An 11762-nucleotide genomic window follows, 5' to 3' on the forward strand; every position below is an offset into this window, starting at 1 on the left:
GGACATAAGTTTCCAGACGATAAATGTAACTGTTTTATAGAGAAAAGCATCCAATGTGACGATATGTCATTACGTCGATTCGACGGCAATTGACGAAAACGGGACGATTTCTTAGGTTTTTACAACACATGAACACTTTTCCAATTCTATCGTGTAACGTGTCTTCCAGACTTCGTTTCATGCCAAATCTTAAGGTCGTCGGACATGTCTGAGGCACCAAAGCCGGATAATAAGTCAATAATCGATTACTAAAACTTGAATTTTACTGCTTCTTACTGGCTGATTACATCAACTTATAAGTTTCTTCTGTGTTTTACTGTGTTGCTATTAGTGCCTCCGCATACCGCAGCACACAAAGTAAGTTTGAAGACGATGAAGGTAACCGCTTCACAGAGAAATTTCAAATTCTGTGTCTGTGTCTATTGCCTGCTCATATTGTTTAAAGCAGGTTGCTCTAAATGCCCAGTGGATCTGATTCCATTGATACCTATTCTAAACAATCTCGGATTGGTAAAGACCAAGCTCTGCTTATACTTATAGTCTGGGAAGTTGACAGTAAAATATGATGGTTAAAGATGTCCACTGAGTATTCCCATATACACTGAAGTTAGCTTTGAACAACAAATTATTAATTGGCCACCTACTCTTGACTCAATAGCTACTAAGATCTTTCACTAGTGAAGGAGGTGACGACGTTGTTATGTCCACTAGAGGCTTCTGTAGTTTGCTGAAAATGATGTGATATAATTGTGCCTTGTGATTTTCTGTGGAGTTCCAGAGTAAGTTCTATACTGGTGCAGGACATTCATTCGTGCTGTTCTCATTCGAGGCAATCCTGGATTCTGAATCTCAAGCACCAGAGGATTATAAACAGCAATGCAACCTCTGTCTTCCTGGCTGTGCAGTATTTCAAAGTGCTCTGGTTGACAGTCTCTTCTCATTGTGCAGTGCTTGTAGATTATTGTAAATGGATTATCTGCATTATTTAGAACATCTCATTCTAAACTTTCTAAAGAAAGAGACTTTTCTGTCATTACCACTTTTTGTGTGAGGTGATAAATACCAGGAATTTGATTGCATTTTGAGAACCTAATCGTAACTAACATTATTGTCTATGTAAATTAATGGAACTGGATTTTTCCTGAGGTCAGCAGTTTTCCGAAGGTCGTCGTTTTTCCACGATGTCGTCGTTTTTCCCCAAGGTCGGCGTTTTTCCCCGAGGTCGACGTTTTTTCCCGAGGTCTGCGTTTTTGCCCCGAGGTCGGATCAAAGATTTTTTTTCCCGAGGTCTAGAAATCTATCGATATATTGAAAATCCAAAGTATTTTCATGTATGTAGACTATACCGTTATGTCATGTCATCTTGAAACATTTATCCGACCACTAGATAATGGTATTTATCAAGATAGCGATATATTTCGTTATATCTATTTATTTCGATAATCGTTTTCTTAGGGGTACAGATTTATTTTGAGACGTCCATACTTTTCCCATTATCGATTCAATTCGATATATCGACTTACGTAGATGCGCACATTAAATCATGATATCGATTTATTTCGAGATATCTATCTATATTGAGGAGTCTATTTATTTCGAGATATCGATTGATTTAGAGTATCCGTTATATCGAGATATCGATTTATTTTGATATACCGACACAATTAAGGTTGTCTATATATTTCCAGGTATCGATATATTTCCATGTATTGGTGTACTACAGATATCGATTCTTATCGAGATATCGATATAATTCAAGGTACCTCCATATCTCTAGTAATCCATAAATTTCTAGATATCGCTATTTTGAGAGATATCTTTATATTACGTGGTACCAATATATTTCGAGATATCGATATATTTCTGTACCTCAATTTATCTCGATATGTCGACTAGCATCGAGATTTCGGTCTATATGGTAAGCCGAAATGCGTCTAGATGTCGATATACTTCGGGATATCGACTCATTTCGGTGTAGCGGTTTTTTGGAGGTGTCGATTTATTTCGAGGTTTCGATTTATTTCACGGTGTCGATTTATTTCGAGGTTGCGATTTTTCGAGGGTTGCGATTTATTTCGAGGTGGCGATTTATTTCGAGGTGGCGATTTATTTCGAGGTGTGGATTTATTTCGAGGTGTCGATGTATTTCTAGGTGACGATATATTTCGATGTTACTTGTCGACTGCATCAGCTTAGAACCTATTTCGTACAGAGTGGTGCGACTGCATACCTCAGCAGGCGACATTGATATCCAGACGATCAATTTTACCGTTTCCGAGAGAAAAGCGTGCGATGTGATGAATTGGCACTACTTCATTATGAAAACAAATGACGAAAACGTGAGGTTTTCTTCGGTTTTTCTGCCACTGCTGCCAACTTTCAGCCCACCCCCTCCTCCCCTTCCCCAGTCGTGGCGATCAGCTTTTGTGATGGAAATGGACACAGGAAAGTAATAACGTTCCATGAAATCCCATTCTAGGGACGTTCAAGGGTAAATGTTCCAGATGGTTTATTTGCATTAAGACACGCATACTGCGCATCTACAATGTCACATCTGCCAGATCGTTTCTATTGTCAACAGTGGAAAACAAAACAGCGTACTGAAGAAGTCATAGTGAGACGCGGTTTTTGGTAGACGAAATAATAGGAATACTCTAGCCACTGATAATGATGATCTAATGAGAATTCTGTTATTGTTTTGAAAGATGCATTTAAATATGCATTGAACGTAGCTCCAAATTATTTTGAGAATTATAATTGCGGTATTATGAATCTACATTGGAGATTTTGTAATGCAAAACATTTCGATCTGAGAATACTTTACGTGATAGTACGGCATTGACCTTGTGTGTCATTAGGGTAAAGTTAATTTGCCGCCATTCACATAAAATTTATCCGCCATTAACATAAAATCTATTTTTCAGCGTACTGCAATAAGGACTCACTTCAGATGATTGGACAATTAAAGAGAACTCAAACCGTTATTTTAATAGTATTCGTAGGTCCATTGCAGCATTTACCGTGGACAGTCCCTGAGCCTAGACTGTCAGTTTTATGTAGGGAGTACTACTTTAAAAAAGCACTCCGTGTTCAGATCACAAGTGGCCAATCAGGACCATCCGACCGCCACGTCATTCTCACTGAGGGTGGAGGAGGAGCTGGCTCTCCCACTCGTTGTGGTAGTTTCCTTTGACTGGAGCCGCTACTATTCGGACGAGTAGTTCCTCAATTGGCATCGGAAGGCTGAGTGCAACCCGAAAAATGCCAACAGCGCATAGCGGCCCATATGGTCACCCATCCAAGTGCCGACCACGCCCGAAAGTGCTAAACTTCAGTTATCTGACGGGAACCGGTGTATCCACTGCGGCAAGGCCATTGCCCCTACCACTTTTTATGATATTTTTGATCGTAGTTCAGGTCTGATGGCTGGGAAGAATGGACGTTTACCATGTTATGCACATTTATATTTTCACTACGTCGACACAGCTGGTCCAATTACGACCACAGGTGATGGTAGCCATAATGATCGTGCCAAGCATCCCGTGTACATTAGTTACACCCAAGTGTGTGGGCATCACAGCATTCGTGACATTTAAATTTGTTACTTCTTTGCTACTATATTCGCAATAAATTTTGCAGGCAGTATCCGCATATGACGCTGAATGTACCTACAAAATTATATCATTGTACGACACATGTTTCGGGAGATACGTCATAAAAACTCAGGACAAGGCCAGACGCTGCATAGTACGGACGTGGACGCACAGCTCTAAATAAATGCCTGGTCAACAACAAGCTTTTCCGCTAGTCATCTTTAAAGATAAAAATTCCCAATATTGTCTACCAGCGTATTTTTGAAAAACCTTTATTTTGTCATCCATTTTTTTCCTGTAAAAATCGTAAAAGCCGTGCATCATTGTGTTTTTAAAAAGCGTTTCTTATTGTCATCTCTTTTTATGTATTTTAAACCATCTATCGCTTGTGTAACCTGTGGCTACAAGTCCATTCCCTTTATGGTGTAATCGAAATAATAAACAACGCAAAAAAGTGTGGGTCAATTTCTTCCTCATTTTTCGGAACTTCTGATAATAGTAAATCGTTGGCTCTTTGAGGGCGTGGTAGGTACATACAAGAGATTAGTGTAAGATTAGAATTTGGGTTAGATGCAGTGCCAGGAGGTTCTGTTTCTATCTGGCTAGCTTCAGAGTACTTCACCATCTACTAAGTGATGCGTTTCATTGTGAATGGTGTGTTCTGTGCTAGGTCTACCCTTTTACTGCACAATGCTGTTCCTTCGATGCTATTAAAACCAGGATGTTATCAAAATATATGCACAGTGGCAGACTGGAGTCTGCTGAAATATTTCCAGTGGTGGGGAGGGGGGAAGGCGCGTCGGGGCTGGAGTGCATGATTCTGAAACTGGCACTCTGTGTACAAATCAGCTGGTCAGTTACGAGGTGCATCAAGCTACAAGACCCTAACTCTATAAGCGCTACAACTGGCCAAAGCTAAGGTTTATCAGTATTGTGGAGAATTCTTATCTGGAAGAGTATATTGTAACGAATAAAAACTCTTTACTCCAGATTCCAGGGAGGGTTGGGGGCGATGGGTGAAAGTGCCCTTTTGCCTATCCTCCCCTCCCGACCTCCTCCCCTCCCCCTCCCCTTCACCCTCGCAGACGCTAATGGCTGGCCCGTTCATTTTGAGAACATCAGAGCTCCAGTAACCTTTCTGAGAAACTGTTCTTGTTGTCCTTGTGCGTCAATCTTACCACTCAGAACACCAGTGGGAATGTTGGTTATCGCTGAAATAACTGGTTTTCGGCTCTTATCAGTTTCCCAACCCTTCTTTAAGCTAATTGTTAAAGCCCGTCACAATACCAGTTCTTGTAATAACCGATTTTCAGTCTTTTATTTACATTATTTTCTCTAGTAAACGTAGAAATCAAACAAAGATTAAACAATTTTTACTTTCTCAGTTTCTTGATAAATGGAATCAAAATGTCAAATTAAATACCCTTATGATGACCTGCAGCCGTTCAGAACGAAATTAGAATTATATTAATACCGTCAGCTGCTCACGTGTGTCGATATATATCAACGGCGACAGGTGACAATGTGTGCACGTCTGGGACTCGAACCCGGGATCTCCTGCTTACATGGCAGGTGCTCTGCCCATCTGAGCCACCGAGGGCACAGACGATAGTGTGACTGCAGGTACTATCTCGCGCACGCCTCCCGCGAGACTCACATTCTCACCTTGCATGTCCACACACTACATTCGTAGTGTCCCACACCGACACACTCATTACTCGTGGAACACATTCTTACCAAGTCCAGTTCGGGGAATACGTGTGCATCTTCACAGAAGAAGGTCATGGCTGGTATTGCCAGAACCATATACTTATATTGATATGGACATGTCTTCCACGAGGAATGAGTGTGTTGGAGTGGGACTCTACGACTGTAGTGTATGGACATTCAAGGTGAGAATGTGAGTCTCGCAGGAGGCGTGCGCGAGATAGTCCCTGCAGTCGAACCATACACTCTGTCCTCTGTGCCTCAGATGGATAGAGCGTCTGTCATTTTAGCAAGAGATCCCGGGTTCGAGTCCCGGTCGCGGCACACATTTTCACTTGTCCACGTTGATATTTATCAACGCCCGCGAGCAACTGACGGTATTAATATAATTCTAATTTCTTTAAATTAAATAGTCAAATAAAACTTTGTCCGATCTTCGCTGCTGGCGAGTGCTTCTATACTACAGAAAACTGGCAATATTATCCTACTGATTATAGTTTTTAGAAGCTCTGCTCAAAAATTATATTGTAATCGGTTATCACAGCACTATGCAGGCATTACGTATAGTCCCGCGATAAAGAGTGAAAACTGCGGCAGGAGAACTCTCATTTTCGTTTTAATTTCTCTGTTTTTAAGGGCTAAAAGCAGATAACGGCATACTACGTAGACACAGCAGCAGATCAGGCACTTTCTACTTTTATCCAGAACTATGAATGATTTGTTAAATTTTAACTTTTTTCCTTGTATGATGTCGCAAGTCGACCAAATCTAACTTTGTTCTTCACTCGTACCGCATATCGTAAAATACTTCCAGACTTCCAGATGGTGCCATTCTATGTTACAACTGACGTTCGACAACAGCGAGAAACTGTGTCCAGTCTCGCGCTCTGCTTGTATAACAGGCACAGTATTGTCTCGGCAATGTTGGACCAATCCATTTGTTGCTCGTTTCTATCAGCAGTGTTATTAAAGTGGCATACATAACTTTTCCCATTTTTTTCTGTAATAACGCCGTATTTCAGTGCTATGGAAATCTTACGAATAAAAATTACTCGTCTTTTTTTAAAAAGGTTTATTTGAAAACTAAAAATTTTACTACGACATCTGTGGCTAATTGATATATCTGTTTTTACGTGGTTATCAGGAAAAAATGAAAAGATACTTGTTATAACCGAGAGCAAACAAATACTGAAAGACATCGGTTATTCAGAACTAAAATACCCATGTCGTTTTAACTGATCGGTTTTTCTATCTATAAACTGCAGTGTCGCCATAGAAAAGTGTGTCGCTCCATCAATGTCCATAGCAACTTTGAGATATGTGTTTATGCGCAATATCGGCAAATGGAAACACGAAGAGGTAATAAGCACCTGAGCGATAGAATTTATTTCACAGTCAGAAAAGTCGAGTGACAGGCAAGACTGAATCACTGTAATAGAAATTATATGGAAAGCTGTGTAAAGGAAAATTTCCAGTTCTTTCGTGGATTCCAAAATTGAAGCAAATTCCGGGACACCAAGGTGACATAGTCTTATACGGATAGTATTCCATGACTAACGTAATTGGCCCATATACTGTACTGGTATACGGATAATATTACACGACTAACGTAATTTACCTGAAATAATTTACAAACATGTTACTGTAACATTCGCTACTACTCATTACGCTAATTCACCTTCAGCCATTAAGCGCAAATCTCAGTTATGATACGTGCGCCAAACAAAAATTTATCAACCTAGTAACTCAAGACAACTACAAACGATCATTGTGTGCAAAATAAATAGAACACTTCATAAGAAGAACATGACGGGTTTGAATCATTCCCACCGCAAAGGATGAAAAATTCAGGCTCGCACACAAGACCACTTGATAACTAACCAGAAATTCAGATTAGTTGTAGCTTCGGTGACAAGCGCCTTTTTTACATTTTCCCCGTAAACTAGATAATTATGAAACGTAAGCAACTACTGTAAAATATCTGCGGCAACGGCCTTGCCGCGGAGGTTGCATCGGTTCACGTGGGATCACCGAAGTTAAGTGCGTTGTCGGGCGTTGAAGGCACTTGGATGGGTGATCATCCAGGCCGCCATGCGCTCTTGCCATTTCTCGGGGTGCACTCAGCCTCATGATGCCAATCGAGGAGCTACTCGACCCAATAGTAGCGGCTCCGGTCAAAAAATACCAACATAACGACCGGGAGAGCAGTGTGCTGACCCCCGCCCCTCCTATTCGCATCCTCCACGGATGATGACACGGCGGTCGGATGGTGCTGTCCCAGTAGGTCACTCGTGGCCTGAAGACGGAGTGCTTACAAAGCAAACTACTCTCCAGTGGATGGTCGTACTACTGAGACCTTGATGCCTGGCATCAATAACAGATGGCAGCACAAGAGGTTGGCTTACGCCTACTGCCGAATTTTGCGATCTGTCGTAAGCCTGCGTAAGCACGTAGGGCCTTCCGTCTTAAGTGCAAGCATATCCATTGCGTTTTCTGTCAAGCGACTTGAGTGGAATATTTCATTATTTCTGAAATTTTATAGAAATGTTTTTCTTTGTATATCCTCACCATCGGTACTGAATTTACTGTAAAATTATTTGCTCACTTTTCGGAACTTCCGTTCATAGTAAATCGATACTATTTGAAGCCGTGGTAGACACGAGTCTAGTGTGCTTCACCTTCAGCACCTTCTGTGTCAGTCTCGGTTAATATGTCGCTGATTTCACAACGAACAGTTCGTTGTCTACTGAGTATACTGTCTGTTGCACGACACTATCCCTCCCACGCTGCTAAATGTAGGTCGTCGGCAAAATATGACTGCAGTGGAACAAGGGCGTCTGCAGAAATTTCCCCAGGAGGTGGTGGTGGCATTGGTAGTGGTGTGTGTGTGTGTGTGTGTGTGTGTGTGTGTGTGTGTGTGTGTGTGTGTGTGTGTGTGTGTGTGTGTGTGTGGAGGACTATTACTATGAAACTCACACAGTCCAGACCGCCAAGGAAAATAAACCTTGAGATTTGGAAAGAGTGTTGATCTTATACCGCTTATACTGCATATTTCAAAATTCCACCTCTAAGGGGGAGACGCAGGACATGAAAGGATTTCTGAATCATGTAGCTATTAAGGTAATTTTGAAGCTAGGCATACGAACATTTGTATCTGGTTTCTAGGTCAGAAATAAAGAAATATGTGTTCCAGTATCTTTGGGAATTTAACCTCTATGAGGTGAAATATTGGATGAACATTTTATTTTGAGATAAATAATTATGGAAGAACTATGAAAGTATTTTTAAGGCTACATCTACGAAAATTGGTATTTGACTTCAAGGCTACAAATAAGAAAATACGTGTTTCGGTGTTTTTGGAAGTTCAACCCCTAAGGGGATGAAATAGAGTGAGCTGGTGCGTTTCTGGCGCCAGTTTCCGTCGATCGTTGTTTCGATCTTTGAGTCGCGGTCCAGAGGACACTGCTCCCTAAGCGACTGTAGTAGTTCTCTGTGCAGCCCAACATCGGGCTTACCACGCTTACACTGGACACAGTTGCCAACAAATCGCCTGCCATCGCGATATAGGTTGGGCCAAAACATGTATTCCTGAACTCGGTTCAAGGTCTTGTAGAACCCAAAATGACCCCCGTCCGCCGACTCGTGGAAATATCTGAGTGCCATGCTAACTCGTTCCTGTGGAATACAGACCTTCACTTGGCCACGGTTGGCTCCCCCTTTACACAAGAGGCCCGCACGAAGGCAACAGCTAGTGACGACGTCGCCATCCACAAACTGCTGCATATTCGGTCCCCACCCGGCGTCCTCGGCCTGTTTGCCGGCTAAGTCGAAGAAGAAGCCGGGTGTCTCGGAGAGAAGGAAATTCACCCCCAGATCCGGCTCCACGTTTCTGAAAATGGTTCATTATGAAAGCATTATGAAAGCATATCTGACAATTCGTATTCGGCTAATCTGTTACAATTTTTAAAAACTACGTGTTTCACTGGTTTTTAACTTCGAGCATAAGGGGATGAAAATTTTAATGAAATATTTATTGCGTTATATTAAAATATTTAAAATCTGCATCTACGAAAACCGGTATTTCACTTCTCAGTTAGATATAAAGAAATATGCGTTATACAAGCAAGAATACAAACGGCTTGATTAACAAAAACCTTGGACCCCAGCTGTCAGCATTGCTTTTTGGTCATTCAGCAAAAGACCATGCTTCAACGGCGTTAAGTTTAGAAAAGTTTAGAAAGTGTTGCAGTTTATAAAAGACATAAAAAAACGATTAAAGAAAAAATGCTTTGCAGACCATGAACGGTCTAAGTAAGTAAAGAAGCGGATGATAAGCTAGCTCTTTATGCAAATAAGTTGGTCAGTTTAAGTTCCGAGACATGTCATGCAGCAGGAACGGAATCCTATAGTTGCTACGATTGGCTAAAGGAAAAGTTTTGCAGAATCACGCGAAATCACTTCTGCAAGTGGCTGAGAATCTCGTAATGAATAAAAATTCTGTACTGAGAATTCCAAGGTGGGAGAGGCGAGATTCCTCCCCCCCCCCCTTCCCCCTTCTCAGAATCCTATCCTTCTTTACCTACAGCAAAAAATAAATAAATAAATAAAACTAGAGAAATTTCTACTGTGAAACTATTTGCATACAAGAGAACGGCCATTAAAATTTAACTCTTCAAAGTTTTAAGCCCTGGCCCGTTCGAAAATTCAATTTCTTTGTAGTTGCATTTTTTAAAGGTGTACTTGTCTAGACTCCTGGAACGGAAAGGTTTTTTTTTTTTAATCCGTGCTTTACAAAAGTTTCTACAGTCCATTGTTTGAAGCAGTGTCACGGCTGCCATGAGCCGCGCGGGGTACCCGCCATGTGTCCAACGCCTTGTCACGGCTCGCGCGGCTCCCCCCGTTGGAGGTTCGAGTCCTCCCTCGGGCATGGTTGTGTGTGTGTTGTCCTTAGCATAAGTTACTGTAAGTAGTGTGCAAACATACGGACTGATGGTTCAAATGGCTCTGAGCACTTTGGGACTTAACATCTGAGGTCATCAGTTTCCTAGAACTTAGAACGACTTAAACGTAACTAAATTAAGGACATCACACACATCCATGCTCGAGGCAGGATTTGAACCTGCGACCGTAGCGGTCGCGTGGCTCCCGACTGAAGTGCCTACAACCGCTCGGCCACATCGGCCGGTCTATCATGTATTCTAGAAGAGCTGCAAGGTCGTCAGTGGCGCCTGTTCTTTCTAGAACAGTTACTATCTTCATATCTATCGTTAAACGTCACCCAGCCATTGACCTTCGTCTGTGCGAATGCGCACAGGCTACCGGAAATCTTACGGGAATCGTCACCTTAGTGTGAGCCAGTAATGAGTGGATGGACAAATACCTAATAAGTACATTACGTAATCGGATTGTGGGCGGTTCGGGGTGTGAGTCTCACGGGAAGCGTGCGAGGGATAAATTCCTGCAGTCGTGCTGTTCATTTGTGCCCTCGATAGCTCAGATGGATTGAGCGTCTGCCTTGTAAGCAGGAGATCCTGGGTTCGAGTCCCAGTAGCGGCACACTTTTCAGCTGTCCCCATCGAAGTATATCAACAACACCTGTCGGCAGCTGAGGGTTTCAATTAATTATCAGTTGTGTAGGTGATTCGATGAACCCTTTGCCAGGCACTTAAATGTGTTTTGCAGGGTATCCATATAGATGTAGATGATAACTCGTCCCGTGTCGCACGTGCTCAAAAGGATTCATACTGCAGAATGCATGCAAACATACTCACCGAAAATACGGACGAATATCAAGTGCAGGCTGCCGAGTGCTGCATATCCAGCTTAGACAGATCGGCTTCTCCTGCCAAGAAGAACAGGAAGTTGCTGTCTAGGAACAATCAGAGGTAGAGGAAGGGCTGATAAATACTCCTTGAATTGCAGACTAAACGTAAATAACGAAAATACATTTTTGGTAAAAATTGGTCAAAACATAATCGTTTGCCCTCCGTATTGGATTAGCTGTTTTGAATATTGAAAATCTGACTTCAGATTCGTTTTCAGCGACATTGAGAATATATGTGTAACACTCAGTTCATGCAAATCGAAGTAATAATATAACTAAATGTTTTCCCTAAACTTTGAACACTTTTTTTTTCGAGTAACGATTTTCTCAGAACGGCATGCAGCATAAATTAAAAGTGGTTCGATCTCTTAACTTCTACCTCTGACCCCTAAAAGTAAACACTTTTCTTAGGAACTTATAGCTATAATATGACATTTGTTAATATTAACTAATTTTTGTGTAGGCATAAGGAGTGAAACAAACCCCTCAAAATCTAACTCAAAGTTCGAATTAGCACTGTATCGTTAAATTTAAGGTTGTTTCATTGCGGTTAGGTATACGCTCCCATTAATTTTATGTATTATCGACTGATGTTATCCATTTTCAAGTTCAGAGAAATAATGTAGTATCAACTGATG

General features: G+C 41.5%; 1 non-coding gene across 1 annotated transcript; it reads left to right on the plus strand.

Moving 5' to 3' along the window:
* Positions 1-10781: 10781 nt before the first annotated feature.
* Positions 10782-10856, plus strand: Trnat-ugu (transfer RNA threonine (anticodon UGU)). The gene has a single exon. It is a non-coding gene; the product is annotated as a tRNA-Thr (tRNA).
* The last annotated feature ends 906 nt before the right edge of the window (positions 10857-11762 follow it).

The sequence above is a fragment of the Schistocerca gregaria genome, unplaced genomic scaffold (assembly GCF_023897955.1).
Source record: "Schistocerca gregaria isolate iqSchGreg1 unplaced genomic scaffold, iqSchGreg1.2 ptg000099l, whole genome shotgun sequence".
In the NCBI taxonomy this organism is placed as follows: Eukaryota; Metazoa; Arthropoda; class Insecta; order Orthoptera; family Acrididae; genus Schistocerca; species Schistocerca gregaria.